Here is a 17,715-nt window from a genome sequence, read left to right on the forward strand (position 1 = left end):
TGCTGCTAAGTCGCTTCAGTCATGTCCGACTCTGTGCGACCCCATAGATGGCAGCCCACTAGGCTCCTCTGTCCCTGGGATTCTCCAGGCAAGAACACTGGAGTGGGTTGCCATTTCCTTCTCCAATGCATGAAAGGAAAAAGTGAAAGTAAAGTCGCTCAGTCATGCCCGACTCTTAGCGACCCCATGGACTGCAGCCTACCAGGCTCCTCCGTCCATGGGATTTTCCAGGCAAGAGTACTGGAGTGGGGTGCCATTGCCTTCTCCGGCTGTACTCCTGAAATTAATACAATATTGTTTATCAACTGTACTCCAATATAAAATAATAATGACATAATTTTGAATCCTGAATCTGCCTGCTTTTAACTTAATAATTGAAAAGATGATTTTGAGTATAACTTAAAGCATAAACACTTCTTTTATAACAGTATTTTTTTAACAAAGTATAAATTTAACTGACTTGACTTCAAGTATAAACAAAGTGGAATGTCAAAGACACAGAATTTTAAAAAGCAAAAAGAACTTACAGGTATAAACTTATAAATGTTATAAATAACTGTGTACCACTTGCTTACTGCAATCTGAAATATTATCACCCATAAAGATGATTCTGAGTGTTTCCAAGTAAGTTGCTATTGACATTTCACTGTAGAAGCTATGCCACAAACAACATCTGTGCTTCCCAGAAAAGGCTCCTTCCTTCCCAGGGCATGGCTGACTTGTGTCTTAAGTTCCAAAGTCAGAGAGTCAAGTAGAAAACCCATTCAGATGGCCCCTGGATCTCTCCAATCATGCATGAAACTGGTCCCCAGGCCATGTCATGGGAAGTCTCAGTGTATCCTTATACACACACTCACCCTGGAGATACCCATGGGACTTGAACCTGATGGTTTGTGTGTTGCTTTATTTTCCTTCCTTAATTTTTTTGTGAGTCTTCATTTTGTGAGGTGAAAACCAGATTATAAACCAAGAAACCTGATAAGACCGTCTATTGTCTCCTCGTGTGGCTGGTCACCCCCATGGATGGCCGTGGGCAGGCCATGGCCGTGATGGCAGGTATCCTGCAAGGTTTTCCAGGTAGACATGATATATGCTTGTCCGTTTTTTCTAACGGTGCTCTGAGATTAGAAATGTGGAAGGTTACCTTATCCTTCCTCCTACCCTGGTTCTGAACATCTGAGAAACATTAGAAGCTTCTGCATTTCAGTCATATTTTCCGTAAATTTCTTGTAGGAGCATTTCCCAAAGTACATAGCATGTGGGCTGTGTCTGGTAGTCCAGATGAATGTGGGTGGCGCAGGGCTAAACACTGTTTATATTAATAGCTATGTTTTTGTTTTAATGTATATTATTAAAAAAGTTAAAATACATATCTAGTCCAGTATTTCATGGGTATAAATGCTGAGAATTAGTCAAAATGATGATATTTAAGATTTTGTAGGTGAGGTGCTTAAAAGAAAAATATTAGATAGTAATAAAATTGATTCAGACTTTTGGCAAAAATTGTGAAAGTGGTTGCCTGTAGACTCACCATGAGAAAGTGATGTATGCTTAATGGACAGAGGCCTTCAGATAGTTCCTTAAATGCTAAAGGATGTGGAAACCTTTTGAGACAGTTCCATAAAACAGTAATAACTTGGCATAATCCCATATTGAGAGATTTTCTTCTCACTCAAGTTTCTCCCTCTGGAACAGCACAGCTGCCAGTGATATTATCCACTTAGAGTGGAGGTTACTTTGCTTTTCTTACTGGGTTCTTGTCTCATAAAGAAATGGTAGGAAACATTGAGTTCTTTCACATTCAGAGTGAGAGAATAACCCTCATGATAACTACAGCTGAATTCCTTCAGTCATTCAACAAACACTGCTCAGCATCTTCTCGTGTCAGGCTCTGGGCCAGGTGCTGGGTTTAGAGCAGAGAGAAGGCCAGACATCATAAGATTTTAAGACTGGGAGTGACTTATCATATCAGCATATCTGAAAGATCATCCTGCTGTCCCCATGACAGGCAGCAGGGCTGGGTAGACTGACAAGACGTGACGCAGTAGGTAACTTGGACCAGCCTGATGGCTGTGGCAATGGGGAGAAATGAGCAGATTCAAGAGGTATTCCAGGGCAGGTCCAAAAGGCGATGGCGACTGATTGGACATCACGGATCAGAGAAAGAGAGGGGCTGGGGAGAACGCTAGGTTTTTGGCTTCGGGAGTCCCATGGAAGGTGATCCCAGGTCCTCGGAGCTCACACAGCACACACTGCTGGGGGTGCAATAATAAACCATCTAGGAAATACTGCAGTCTGTGGCTAGTGTATGTGTTCTTCCTCACAGGGACGAGTGGTGCCTTATTCTTCTGGCATGAGGCCAAGCATGTCAAAGGCATTTGATCCATGTTGACAAAAAGACAAGTTGAGAATTTGCAGCATAAAAACATAAGGGTGGTTGACCTATGGTGTAGAGTGCTCCCCTCTGCCCGTTTAAAATTTTATTTTAAGGAAATGATTTTGAAACTGGACTTCATTATTACCCTACCACTATAAAGACCTACAAGCAAAGGCAACAGAAGCCATACCCTTCTGCCTCAGGGACATAAGAATGTGCTTCGTGACAGGCAGAGCTGAGACCAGGTGAGCAGAAGGAGTGTGAGTGTGTGTGTGTGTGTGTGTGTGTGTGTGTGTGTTAGTCACTCGGTCGTGTCCAACTCTGCGACCCCATGCACTGTAGCCTGCCAGTCTCCTCTGCCCAAGGGATTCTCCAGGCAAGAATGCTGTAGGGAGTTGCCATTTCCTTCTCCAGATCGTCCCTACCAAGCAGTCAAACCCCTGTCTCCTGAATTGCAGGCAGACTACCATCTGAGCCACCAGGGAAGCCCATAGAGGGAAATTAAAGCCACTCCAGGTCATATATTAAAGCCAATCAATAGCCATAAACTATTAAAAGAAATATCTATATTTACATGTATATATGTGTTTATAGCCATATATCAGTGCAAGCTCAGTTAGTCAGTCGTGTCCGACTCTTTGCAACCCTATGGACAGTAGCCTGCCAGGCTCCTCTGTCCATGGTATTTTCCAGGCAAGAATACTGGAATGGGTTGCCATTCTCTTCTCCAGGGGATCTTCCTGACCCAAAGACTGAACCCAGGTCTCCTGCACTGCAGGCAGATTTTTACCACCGGAGCCACCAGGGAAGCCCTTACATAGGTATTTCTTTCATTAGCACCATGAAGCTAAACTCTAGCAATTACTAGCTGATGAAATGTCACCTCGGTTTCTCAGTTAATCCATGTAAGTCATCCAACTGACTTACTGACAAGAATCTTAACTGATACATAGTCGGTTCGGGCAGGTAAATGGCATTTGGAAGCTAAAGAATGTGCAGCAAGATTAGAATCAGAAAGAGGATGACAAACTGGAACAAGGCAGAGAAGGTGAGAAAGAAACAATGTGCAAAGTAACAGTTGAGAACAACCCATTAGGAGAAATAAGGCAGCCACTGGTACTGGCATGTTTGTCTTGCTCTGCGTGGGAACTGGTGATCTCTCTCTTGAGTGGCAGCCTGTGAGGCGTCTTCAAGAACAGTAAGGAGTGTGGACATCTCCAGGTAACAGTGGGACCAAAGGAAGAAAACAGGCTTATGAATGAGAACCTCCTGGGGCGTCCCCAGAAATGATAGGGGCACTGAAGACCTGCTTGTGCATAGGTTGAAACTCTTGACTCGGGGTTTCACTCATTACGAACAGCTTCAGAGCTGGAGACCAGACTTAAGAAATTGGTCTGCTTGAGGCACTGAATATTTAACACACTGACTTACAATGATCACTGTGGATAAAGCATGGTGGCCTGGCTTCCCTAATGCACTTTTCTCCATTCCAACACTGTTTGGAGATTCTATACCTTTGTGGCTTGCTCTTACATGCTCTTTCTCCTCTTTGGCATACCCTGATGTGAATGAAGATGCCTCCCCCACCAAGACAGTTCAGTCGCTCAGTCGTGTCCGACTCTTTGTGACCCCATGAATTGCAGCACGCCAGGCCTCCCTGTCCATCACCAGCTCCCGGAGTTCACTCAGACTCACATCCATCGAGTCAGTGATGCCATCCAGCCATCTCATCCTCTGTCATCCCCTTCTCCTCCTGCCCCCAATCCCTCCCAGCATCAAGGTCTTTTCCAATGAGTCAACTCTTCGCATGAGGTGGCCAAAGTATTGGAGTTTCAGCTTCAGCATCAGTCCTTCCAATGAACACCCAGGACTGATCTCCTTTAGAATGGACTGGTTGGATCGCCTTGCAATCCAATGGACTCTCAAGAGTCTTCTCCAACACCACAGTTCAAAAGCATCAATTCTTCGGCGCTTAGCTTTCTTCACAGTCCAACTCTCACATCCATACATGACCACTGGAAAAACCATAGCCTTGACTAGACGGACCTTTGTTGGCAAAGTAACATCTCTGCTTTTGAATATGCTATCTAGGTTGGTCATAACTTTCCTTCCAAGGAGTAAGCATCTTTTAATTTCATGGCTGCAATCACCATCTGCAGTGATTTTGGAGCCTACCAAGACAGGACCGCACTCATTTAGTACTAGGAATCTTGTATTCTTGCTTGTTTCTGGAAAGCTCACACCTCTGGCCACATGGTATAATTCATACTGCTTTTCTGACCCTCCACCGCAACTAAGGCTTGGAGGGGTTTGTACTTGAATAATTCACCCAGGGCCAGGTAAGTGCGGCATAGCTGATGCAGCAGAAGCCTGACTGTGACGTTTATGAACTCCCTCCTCTTCCCATGTGCCATCTTTCCCTTTGGACATGTTTTATTATCATGCAAAAATTCCCAGACAATGTCAGAGAGCTTACAGCTGTCCTAGAGCTCTGCCTCTTGGAACCCCTTAGGTGTCCGTGAGCATGATTCAGCCCAGTGGATTTCAGAGCAGGCATGTCTGGCTCTGAGTTCCTAAACTTTCTGCTGCACCACCCTGATGTCTTCTCTTCCAAACTCTTAAAGTACTATCCTCTTTAACCTTTACCTGAGGGTCTGACACTAGTCAAAGGAACCAGCGAAATGTTAAAAAGTGTCTATTTGATAGAACTTTGAGCCACAAAGCAGGAGCCTTGCCAGAAAGAAGTCTACAATGCCCAGGAAGGGTTTCCACCCTCTGTCCCTAATGCTGGGACAAGATGAAAGGGGTCTGTGCTACAGGGCAATGGTCCCCAACCTTTTTTGGCACCAGGACCGATTTCATGGAAGACAGTTTTTCCATGACCGGGGCTGGGGGAGATGGTTTCAGGTGCAATAAATGTAATGTGCTTGAATCATCCTGAAACCATCCCCCCACTTTCCTTCTAATCTAATGCCACCGCTGATCTGACAGCAGGTACCGGTTTGCAGCCTGGAGGCAGGGGACCCCTGCTGGAGGGTCAGAGCTCCACTGGGGGCTATCTGCCTTGTGCTGGGCTCAAGCCAGGTCATCCACATCCTGCTTCTTCCTACTCCCCACCTTGTTTGGGGTCTTCCCTGTTCATCTGCTCCTGTACATCGCAGGCTCCTGTCTTACTAAGCCATCTCTGTGACCCATAGTACCTGACACGGTGCTATGAGAAAGTCAATATCAAGTTAACACTTATTCAATGCATGAAATAACACTTGTTTATATCTCAGACCTCATTTTATCATCAGGTGTTATTTCTATAATTAAGTATGTCCATTCTCTGGCCTCATTGGCCAGTACACCCTCTCTTTGTTCATGGCTCCAATGTCAAAGCAGATGCATGAAATTAATAAGTCAGAACAATCATGGTTTTCAAAACGATACAGATGAGAGTATTAAAATGTAGAAAACAGGCTTCATAGGCAAGTGATTTGAAACAATATGATTTGACTTCATGGGCATCAAAATGAAGTATTTTGTGATGGGAGCATAGCAGTGTAGCTCCTTGTGCCTAATGGCCCAGGTTTGAGCATGCCGCGTGTGTTGGACACACGTCGTGCTCATCTGCTGAGTATCTCCACTATATTTTACAACACAGTAGGTGTAATATCATGCAATACTTTGCAAATGTCCTTTGTAATTGAGTCTATAGTGGTGAAACAAACCAAATACACTAAAATATAATGCACATACATTTATAATTAGAAATTGTGAAACATCTGTCAAGGAGACAAGTGCTATGAAGAGAGAATTACAATAAGACTTAGTTCACTCTGAAGGATAAGGGAAGGCCTTCAGTGGGGAAATGGCGAAGAGTGAATGGACTTGGGCTGAGTGAACACTGGTGAGAGGAGCTTTCAAGATGAGAGATCATATAGAAACGCCTCAGAAAAGGCAAGACCAAGGCATTTTCAAAGAACAGCCAGAAATTGAACAGGTGGTGTGTTTAGAGCATCAGGGGAGGGGGTGTGTTTGGAGGCACACAGGCCATGTGGGCTCCTAGTATATCTTGAGAAAAACTGAAATCTGTGAACATATGTTAAGCACGTGGGTGACCCAATCAGATTTTCATTTTTAAAAGGTCCTCCTTTGCTGTAGTTTAGAAATGGAAATCAGGGGAAGATTAGGAAGTGTCTTCAGTTCAGAAAGAGGCTGTTGCCCTGGTCCCAGGGGAGATGAGACTGGGTTGGACTGGGCGTGGGTGGTGACGGCAAAGATGGAGACAAGAAGATAGATGTCAGATTATTTTCTACTTAGTATCACGAATGTGTAGAACCTGGGCTGACTATGCTACGTAAGGAGAAGCCAGATCAAGAAGATCTCTGTGGCTTTAGCAGTTGGGGAAGATGGAGGAGGCCTTCACTGAGCTCAGCAAGCCTGGGGTGAGAGCAGCTTTGCAGGGACAGAGCAACAATCTGAAACAGGTTAAATCTGAGGCCCCCATGAGATGACATCCACAAACTCACCTGAGGGAGATGTGACTGAGCACCCACCCTTCTAGAAGGTTTCCTGGTAAACATGAATCATGCTGCCCCATCAGTCTGAAGACTAACAGGGTAACTCCGGAATGTCATTCATGTGCAGCAGGCACTGTCTAGCATCTGCACTCACTGTGGGTTCTATCTGAGTCATGAGAACAGCTGTGTGCTTGAGTGGAAAATCACCATGGTGGTCTCCCTTACATACCAGTGGCATGGGGAACGTGCGCATGCGAGAGCCAGTTTCTCCTCTGCTTGTGTGTATGGCCTCAGCACATGTTTCAGGAAAATCTGTTTGCTTTGGAGAAATAACTCATATTGGTGTACCCTTCTGGGTCACTTGGAGACAGCGGCAGCCTCTATTTTTGGCAGAATTCTGTCTCAAGCTAATGCATCCAGCCACGGAGAAAGCAGTTTCAAAATAGACCTGATCAGCTGTCAGGGGACAATTCATCTTGAGATAATAGCCCTGAGGCCTTGGCCAGCCAGCGTTCCTCTATGAGCTACTGAGCAGGCTGTCCTCTGATTCTGCATTTGTTTAAATGTTTCAAAAACATGCACAGAGAGCCATTTTTAAAACAGGGGATCCTCAAGGGAGGGAAGGGATAGAGAGGCAAAGGTACAGGAATTCTCCCAGCCTAGCCCAGGTGTCCTGTTCCCTTTAGTCTTCCTGACCTGGGTTCAAACCCTCTCTCAATCCCTCATTGACTCTGAGACGAGAGAAGGTTAAGTTCAACCTGCACGGACCTTGGTTTCTCCTGCTCATGCTGGTAAGGCGCATAGGAAGCCTAACATGACTCCTTGCCGTAGGAGGATAGGTTCTCCAGAGAAACAGGACCAGAATGATGTGTAGTGTGTGTTTTGTGTGTGTAGAGAAAGAGAGGTTTTAAGGAAGAGACTCACATAACTATAGATCAGATCAGATGCTCAGTCATGTCCGACTCTTTGTGACCCCATGAATCGCAGCACGACATAGGGGCTTGGTAAACAGAAAATCTGCAGGGTGGGCTGGCAGCCTGGAGACCCTGCGAAGAGTTACAGCTCAAGTCCAAATTCAGCCTACTAGCAAAACTCCCTCTCCTCCATGGAAGGTCAGTCTTTTTGTTAAAAATTCAACTGATTAATGTATACACACTATTATATATAAAACAGATGATCAACAAGGACCTACTGATTGGCACAAGGAACTCTACTCAATACTCTGTAATATAGAAGGGAATGAAATATAAGGGAAAAGAATCTGAAGAATAGATATACATATATGAATAACTGAATCACTTTGCTGGACACCGGAAACACAACATAGTAAATCAATTATACCCCAATATAAAATAAAAATTAAAGATAAACTCAACTAATTGGATGAGGCCTACCCCCCTACATTATGGAATCTACATTACCCAAAGGCTACTGATTCAGATGTTCTAAAAAGTACTTTGATAGTGACATCAAGACGTGTTTTACCAAGTATCTGGGTACCCGGTGACCCAGCAAGTTGCCATCTAAGATTAACCATCACACAGGTCCTCAAAAATGCCATTTTAGACTTTTCCAGCTGTCCTTGCTCAGTTCCACCCTCAGAAGGGCCTTCAAGTAGAGTTCTCTTGCTCCCTATTATCTACCTCATGATTCTCTCCTTTTAGGTCTGAATCACCTCACATTTAGGATATTATATGGCACCAGGTAGCATCTCCATGTATGCTTAATAAAGGGCCACATAAATTATGTAAAATTCATTTATAAAAGCAAAGGATAGAAATGTCAACAGGGAAGAGCTTATTCAGTAAAAATCTTAAAATGATGGATAAATTTAGATGTAGGCTTCAGGACACACATTTTATCATATTATTGAAACAGAAATGTATACCTGAAGGCTCTGCAGGCCATAAAACTAATACTGTCCTTCTTTCCCAAATGGTCTTTTGTGTATTCAATTTCAGACCCTGTTCTCTGGCTTAGCCAGGCTTTGAGTCCCCACTTTGGCCCCAGCTTTCTCTGTAGATGAACAGGGGAGTGCAGTAGGAAGGGGTGGGTAGGTAGGGAATGGACTGTCACTGTGACTCCAGAATGAAGAGGCGGCTCAGACACAAAGGCGCATGGGTTGAAAGCAGAGCTGGGAAGAAAGCTCGTCAGCGGTGTTGGTAATTACAGCCGGACCCTGCAGGACAGCTGGCATCACAGCTCTCCATGCGAACACTCAACCTCAGGAGGTCTGACAGTTCCACAGCCAGAAAACACACTTATTCCAGTCAACACCCGCCCCCCGCAGTATTATTAAGGGAATGAGCAGTGGACAGAATTTCAGATTCTCTGTAGTCAGTTTTGCCTCTCATCTGAGCACAGGGAAATGAGAAGATAGGAGCTGGTGGCCTTCGGGGATGCAGACATGGGCAGATGTTTCCGGCGGAGACTCCACCCAGTCAGTCTGCTTCCTGAGCCTTTTCTGTCTCCTTGCTGGAAGCTCCTGCTGCCCGCCCCGGCCCCAGGACTGGGAGTCGGGTGGCAGGACTCACTGTAGGGAAGCCAAGGCGATGGAAGGGTGGGATGGAAGGGGAAGTAGCAGCAGCACAGGGGCTCCTTGCTGGGGTGAGGCTTCCAGCAGGGTCACGAGCTGTGGTGTCAGGCAGATGGGAGCTCAGAGCTGCACAGCCCCCGTGTGGAGCCAGCTGGACCCTTGTCCCGTGCAAGGTCACCACGATGGAGGATGGCCCAGGGCTTCCTGAGTAGCCCTGCTGAGACACAATCTGAGATGGGCTTCAAGGGGACATAGGTCTTCTGGACCGACAGGACTGTGTCCTGAGATCAGAAATCCCTCACATCACCGGAGATGCTATGTCCTAGAAAAACTGCCTTTCTCAGGGGTCCCATTAAGAGGTCATACTGATGCTACAAATATCATTACAGTGATTTTAAAAAATGGCAAGTGATTTTATCACATGCCCATAATGTACAGGTGCTATGAATGTGTATTTCTAGTCCTTGCAACAATTCTGTGAGGTGAACATTATTGGCCCCATGTTACAGAGGAGTAAAACTGAGGTCAGAGAGCTGAAATACTGGCTCAGGATTCTCTCCTGGGCTTCCTGATGCCAGGCCTGTGCTCTTCACACAGCACTTTCTCAATAAAGATGATTTTCCTTTCTTCATCCAAGGGAGGATGAGCATAGGAAAGGGAACATTATTCTGGCAACTAGGAAGGAAAGATAGCAAAGGAGAAAAGTCCTGGGAAGATTGCCAGCCATTTAAGGGCTAACCAGTCAAGGGAGCTGTATGTCCAGGCAGGGAGACGCTAGTGGGAACGGGACAGTGTGGTTGTTTTGAAGAACAGAGACAGGGGCTTTCTGGGAATTCTGCTGGACAGCAAGGCCAAGGAGAAAAAGGAGTGCCAAGACGTGAGGAGTTTAGCCACCAGAGACTCATGGGAAGGTGGCCTCAGGAAGTGGCTGCCAAGGTGATGGTGGAAATACCTCTGGCACTCAGTGCCTGGAGGGGAGGAGAATCAAGGCAGAGGAACCCTGGCCACTCTGCACATTCTAGAAGGAGTGAGTCAGAGAGGTAACAAGTAGCAGTGACCAGTGACAGACCCCAGAGGCCCATGAAGTGATGGTCCTGATGGACAGGCCGCCATGCTTCCCTCTGGTTCCAGGAGGAGGAGAGAGCAACCCCTTGTGAACCGTGAGCTAGGAGGTATCAGAGGCTCTTGCAAACAAAGCTGCCCATCTGTCTGGGTCACTTTTAGACCATCCTCACACCCAGCCCCATGCGGTGGTGGGTTTGGCCTGTTTCTACATACAGCACTGTGCTTTGTCTTGGGCCCCCAGCCCAGTGGGGTGACTTCAAGCTGACATCCTTCCCCTGGGCCTGCCACCACTGTGGCGATGCGTGGTCTTCGCTATGGACTTGCCTTATCCCGCTTTCCTTTTCATCCTGACCCGCCCAGAGTCCTGCCACTCTCAGCCTCATCACTCAGCCTTCCCTCCCCGTTTTGGCCCTCACTCTGCTTGATACCTAGCCCTGCCCTCCTTTCTCAGAGTCAGGTCAATCTGTCTATAAGGGAAAAACCCAAAAGACCAATAGATACACAGTGATGAAACAAGGTGTTTCTTTCTCACATAGAAGAAATGCAGGGGTGGGTTCAGAACTAGTGTGGTGGCTCCCACCACATCCCATGACATCATGAGGACCCAAGAGCCTTTGTTTTTGATCCACACAGGTTCCCAAGGTCAAATCACAGATGGAGTTGGCAGCTAGAGCTTGTGCCGTCATGAACACAGAGTGAGGTGGGGAGGAATTGCAGAAAACCACAGAGAGACCCCTCCTGGCTGAGTGAGCTCCCTCTGAGCGCCCTGTGTGCCACACGTCCTTCCACTTATATCTCATGGGCCAGAACTTAGTCACACAGCCCCATGTAGCTGCCAGGGGTGCTGGGAAGCCCAGTCTTGATTCTAGGAGGCAGTGGCTCAGCTCAAAGTCAGTGTTCTGTCAGTGAAGGACAGAAGACTGAGTGGTTATCTTCCCTTTCCTCCTTCTGTCCCTCCTTCTCTGCAATGTGCACGCTTGCCATCAATCATGGTTTGGGTTTTTTTTTTTTTTTTTCTGGGTTCAGTGTCTTAGACTGCTGAGAATGGGAGAAAATTAACACACGTCTGACCTTAATGTAGCCCCAAGATCATAGCCAGGCCGTGAGCTTACCCCCCGCCGCCCCCGCTCCTTGCAGGGACAGTGTCACTCCCGCCGTGTGTGCCCAGGCCTCCTGTGCGTGCCCAGACACCTGCCTGTGATTACGCTCAGGGGAGGCAAAGCACTGCAGCAGCTGAAGGCGGCTGCAGTTTCTGTCCGGAGTGCTCTCCCTCTTGTTTAATGAACCAACCTTTACTGACAGAACTAAAAGCAAGAAAGTAGAAATTCTGGGGCATGGGGAAGATAAACAATCCCCACCCCAGTGTTAGAAGCGCTTTTAGGCAAAAAAAAACAATTAAATACATAAAATGAGAACTCTCAAAAGCTACAGCCTTAAGGCATCCTCATGCATCGACTTAAAATCTAAGTAAAGGGAACCGTCTGAAAAATAAAACCTCAGGCTAGTTCCTAATATGTAAAGATATAAAAGCGGTTTTTTATTTCCATAAACTTACTTCACATTCAGATGTATAAATATTTACTTATGAAGCCCATGAGTTAATGAAATGAAGCCATATGAATGAGTGAAACTAACTGAAATCAGGACTTATAGATGTGATCTAGTAATGATGTTAATAGCCTATTTACTTTGTATATATTTTCTCATACACAGTTCATAATATGATGAGATCTGGAGGCACATGGATTAGCACTTCTACATGGTCACTCTATTTCCAGGTTGTCTCACTTCAGTTATGCTCCTCTGTCCAGTGTAAACAGCAGGCACAGCTAGCTTGTGAATCTGCCCAGCACACAATGGTCAGTGAGCCTGGATAGGTCAGGTCAACCTACCAATGGCTTCAAAAATATTAAAACATAGTACATACTGTTACCAAAAGTGGAATTCAACAACTTACCACTCAAAAGCCAATAAAGAGGCAAAGTTGTTGGAAAGGGGGGTTTGCTTTCTTTTGGAGGCCAGCAAACGGATTGGCGGGGGGGTTGGGCCATGGTGCAGACTCAAGTGGCAGCTTATGTCATGGCTACAGTCTGATCATCATGTACTTAACTTCTTCCACCTGGTGGGGGTTTCAATATCCACAGTACAGCTCAAAGGATATGACTTAGACTATTATCTATAGCCTTTGAGAAGGAACTAAAGGTTCCTAACTTTGCTTAATGACTAAACTATTACTATTGAATCTTGACTGCTTTGCTTTGGCTTTGCATTTTCTCACTTCTCTGATTAAACTTATTCTTTGGCTTAAGTTTTTCCATAGACAAAAAGCAAGCAGAGAACATGGAGGGGAAGGACCATATGGTCCTGCTCCATTTCAAACCCACCTTTTCTTTGATACTCCTCAGTCTTGAGGAGGGACAGGTGCAGAACCAGAAAGGGAATAAAGTATTGGATAGAGAGGTTAATCATAAACTTTGCAGAGGAACTTGGTGTTAGTTCCATGACTATTCCAAGTTTTCCCCAAATCTTTGAAGGCATAGGGCAACAACTGCTGTGGATCCTTCCTGCCCAAGTGGGGCATAGTCCTGCCTAATTTGGGGAATGGAAACAGAGTTGGAAATAATCTTGAGTTTCAAGCTTAGCATCAGTATTTTGTATTATGAAAACACCTCTCTCTGTGATCACTTTGTCATAGTACCTGGACAAACATGTGAAAATTAGTAGACATATTATAATGAGGATAATAATCAAGATGCAGTTTTGGATTATTCTCTGAATGTGTTATTTCCCCCAAAATGGTTAAAGCAGATAAGCAATTTATGTTTCAGTTCAGTTCAGTCGCTCAGTCGTGTCTGACTCTTTGCGACCCCATGAATTGCAGCACGCCAGGCCTCCCTGTCCGTCACCAACTCCTGGAGTTCACTCAAACTCATGTCCATCGAGTCGATGATGCCATCCAGCCATCTCATCCTCTGTCGTCCCCTTCTCCTCCTGCCCCCAGTCCCTCCCAGCATCAGAGTCTTTTCCAATGAGTCAACTCTTCACATGAGGTGGCCAAAGTATTGGAGTTTCAGCTTCAGCAGCAGTCCTTCCAATGAACACCCAGGACTGATCTCCTTTAGAATGGACTGGTTGGATCTTCTTGCAGTCCAAGGGACTCTCAAGAGTCTTCTCCAACACCATATTTCAAAAGCATCAGTTCTTCGGCACTCAGCTTTCTTCACAGTCCAACTCTCACATCCATACATGACCACAGGAAAAACCAGCCTTGACTAGATGGACCTTTGTTGGCAAAGTAATGTCTCTGCTTTTGAATATGCTATCTAGGTTGGTCATAACTTTCCTTCCAAGGAGTAAGCGTCTTTTAATTTCATGGCTGCAGTCACCATCTGCAGTGATTTGGGAGCCCAAAAAAATAAAGTCTTAACACTGTTTCCCCATCTATTTGCCATGAAGTGATGGGACTAGATGCCATGATCTTAGTTTTCTGAATGTTGAGCTTTAAGCCAACTTTTTCACTCTCCTCTTTCACTTTCATCAAGAGGCTTTTTAGTTCCTCTTCACTTTCTGCCATAAGGGTGGTGTCATCTGCATATCTGAGGTTATTGATATTTCTCCCAGATCTTGATTCCAGCTTGTGCTTCTTCCAGCCCAGCGTTTCTCCTGATATACTCTGCATGTAAGTTAAATAAGCAGGGTGACAATATACAGCCTTGACGCACTCCTTTTCCTATTTGGAACCAATCTGTTGTTCCATGTCCAGTTCTAACTGTTGCTTCCTGACCTGCATATAGGTTTCTCAAGAGGCAGGTCAGGTGGTCCGGTATTCCTATCTCTTTCAGAATTTTCCACAGTTCATTGAGATCCACACAGTCAAAAGCTTTGGCATAGTCAATAAAGCAGAAATAGATGTTTTTCTAATAGGCCACAAACAGCCTGTTTTGGTTAGCCTAAATGTCACATTAAATCATATATAAGCCAGGATGATTTCCCCATGCCTCAACATGTGAAAATTTCTTTCATCATTTTCCCCCTATAATAGCATATCTTTCCATAGAAAGCATTGATAATCAATATATTTTTTCAACATTGCCAGAGTGGTTCAGTTGCCTGCTCTGGGTCTGTTCATGTGCCTCGGTGCTAGGCTTACTGTTTGTTTATATTATGTATTGACTTAGTTCCTCACATGGGGAGAAGACTGATCAGATGTAGCACACCAGTACAGAGGTGTGCTGCTGGGGAAGCATTTGAGCCTATACGTTTTGTCAATTATACCCGATTGTCATACACACGTGGTACGTGTGCTTCAAGCAGGAGACTTCAAGTCAGCGCTGCTGCACAGCATGAGTGGGTAAGTTACACTCTCACAGAGTGTAGCTTCACAGAGTGGAGCTGTCACACAGCTCCACTAGACAATCTGTAACTGGAACTATGACTGGCCACATAATACCAGAACATATTCAAACTTTAGAAACATCATATAACGTCTAGAACACTTATATTAATGATATTTACCCATACAGTATAACCTACGAATGCTTATCATTTGACCATGTTTTCCATATAATTTAATACACCAAATAATCCTCATTCATTTGGAAAACCTTTGTTCTCTTAACAGAAACCCAAACTCAGTCTTGTATCAATTTAGTAATAGCAAAATTGACTTATCTAATTAAATTCAATCTATCTTTAAAGTGCAAAGTTCTTTTCTCAGAGTTTCTTTTCTTATATATAAATCTTTTATCACTTTCTCCATCTTAATTTGTCCCTTTTTTTCTCATCCAGAACCAGCTGAAGCTAAAATTATTGTTTTATTCCTCAGCAAAAATACTTTAGTTTTTTTATACCTTCTCTCACCAACACATAGCCTACTTGCTTTACACGCTGAAATGCTTCCCTTATCATTTTTAACCTTTCAAATATCTTAACAAAACCAAGAAACAAGTCATTCAACTATGTGTTATATCGGCATTCTCTGATTGGCAAACTTAAGAACATATTCCATAACCTATAACATACATTTTTCTCATAACACAATTTCTCTTCAATGTGGTATGAAATGTGGGTATATGAACCCAAACATCTTTCAAAGTTCTACTGATTAACCCAAGACTGAAGTCTTGGGCAGGGTGGGCTGTGTCTGTTATCTCAAGCACATGATAAGAGTTAACGTCAAGCTTTCTCCTAGCTATATTTTTGTTCTCTTGGGTCCGAATTCTGGAAACAGTATTTTATCAAACTAGCTGTCTCTAGCTACATATGCAAAAAGAACCAGTTTTGGAGTTTCAGAAGAATTTTATCTTAACCTATTTTCTCTGGAGTGTGAAGAATACTGCTGGCCACATGATGTTTTTCGTCTGTTTTGCTTGTTTTAAATCTTTCTCTTTCTTAGTCATAGTTGTGTAGGTAAACTTTTCTTAATGAATTGAACCTGAATTTCCCAGTTTACAAAAGGCAACAAGAATACCAATCCCACAAATGGAATACACACACACACCAGAAGACAGGACTATCACAAATCCCCCAAAATAATGACCAGTAAGGAGTCCCAAATAAACACTTCCCCAACACAAAGAGTCCTCTAGGGTAGATATGACAGAACCGACTCACAAAAACACCCAGATAGCATCTCCTAGTCACAAACCAAGGGTAGACACAAGTCAGAATCAATGGGCAAAATGCCCAAATAGCAGCCCGTCCTCACAAACGACCCTCAACATCAAACGCACGTCGGAACCAACGGCAGAAATGCCCAAAGGACACTCTGCTCACAAACATGCTTCAACATCAGACACACGTCGGAACCAGCTGGCAGAAAGCCCAAACAGCACTTCATGCTCAAAAGAGAAGTTAGCCAGGAGCACACCGGTGGACTTGGTCTTGGAGCTCGTCAGCTCGTCCAGAGGCGTTTTTCCGTTCCACCAAGGATAAACTCACGTGCTGTTGGCAGTCAGTGCCCAGCATGGAAGAAACAGGGAGAATCCCTGAATCGGTTTCGGCCGCTACTAGGAATGCCCCCCTAAATCCTTCTCCTGGGGTGGGCGAACCACGAGCAGGGGGCTTCTCACGGCCGCCCCGGGGCATCAAGATGGCAGAAGCTGTACTAAGGAAAACTCCCGGGAGCCAGATATCACGCGAGCGTGGCCTCGTGTTGGGAGCCAAATTCTGTTAGTGAAAGTGGGCCCAGGTGGCTCTAAAGCCAATAAAGAGGCAAATTTGGTGGAAAGGAGAGGTTGCTTTATTTTCTATTATTTATTTTGTATTAATATCTAGAACATTCTCTCTCAGCCTCCCTGATTCTCAGCCCCTGCACCTCCATTCTTCCTGAGAAGAAAAAGAGAGAAGTCATTCATAGCTATTAAAGAGGAGGTGGAAAGTATGACTGCCCGCCCTACTTTCCTGAGTTGTGAAGATAATGAGTGAAAAACTGGCTCTGTGAAGACGCAGGAGGGTCCTGCCCCAAGCCATCATGAGGTTTAGGAAGGCAGACACAGCTGGGGCTGTTTGGAGGTGAGGGGACGATCCTGGAATGTAAGTGAGCTGGGTCAGTAAGCAGCTTCAGGTGGGGATGTTTCTCCCAGACATTTCCCATCTGATCTGACAAGCCTAACACCATGGAGGTGTGACCCCTCTTGCAAGCTAGATGCCCTTTGGTTTTCCTTTTTCATATGCTCCCAGCCAGCCTGGGTTTGTAATGAAACTCTAATATACTGTGATATTGACGTGAGTCCAGAGCGTGAAGGTCTCAGCTTCTCTGGTGACCTGACCATTCATCTTTTCGAGAAAAGAATTATAATGCCCCCAGGGTGCCTTCGTTTGTTTTTCAATAACTCTATCTGCTCAAGGCCAGGACGGATGTGTGTCTGATTTCACCATCTTCCCTCCAGATTGCAAATGAAAGTCAGTAAGCAACTTCCATAGTCTATTTTGAAACTGGGGGATGTGGGAATTCCCTCATTTTATGAAACATAGAGCTTACTGTCTGTTTCCATTCTTTTTACTTAGGTTAGTGGATTCCACAGAGATGGTTTATATAAATGTTCATTCATTTTACATTTTTTTCTGAATTGTGATGGTAAATCCCTTCATAGATTATAGGCTAAAGATGTTAAATATAAACTATGACTCTTTTCAGTAACCCCACATTTTTCAATATCATTATTTTTTTTATATGGTGATGGTAACCAGCAAAAATGTGTCAAGATACAGGAAGATTTTAACCATCCCAA

General features: G+C 44.7%; 1 protein-coding gene and 1 long non-coding RNA gene across 6 annotated transcripts in view; one reads left to right on the forward strand and one right to left on the reverse strand.

Moving 5' to 3' along the window:
* The window catches only part of LOC129634932 (uncharacterized), a 241,709-nt gene extending 225,226 nt beyond the window's left edge, over positions 1–16,483 (reverse strand). For all 5 annotated transcript variants that reach the window (XR_008705999.1, XR_008706000.1, XR_008706001.1 and 2 more), the window contains exon 1: positions 16,353–16,483. This is a non-coding gene — a long non-coding RNA (uncharacterized LOC129634932). The remainder of the gene's footprint in view (positions 1–16,352) is intronic.
* The window catches only part of MYRIP (myosin VIIA and Rab interacting protein), a 224,643-nt gene that overhangs the window by 80,032 nt on the left and 126,896 nt on the right, over positions 1–17,715 (forward strand). The window lies entirely within an intron of this gene.

The sequence above is a fragment of the Bubalus kerabau genome, chromosome 20 (genome assembly GCF_029407905.1).
Source record: "Bubalus kerabau isolate K-KA32 ecotype Philippines breed swamp buffalo chromosome 20, PCC_UOA_SB_1v2, whole genome shotgun sequence".
Lineage (NCBI taxonomy): Eukaryota > Metazoa > Chordata > Mammalia > Artiodactyla > Bovidae > Bubalus > Bubalus kerabau.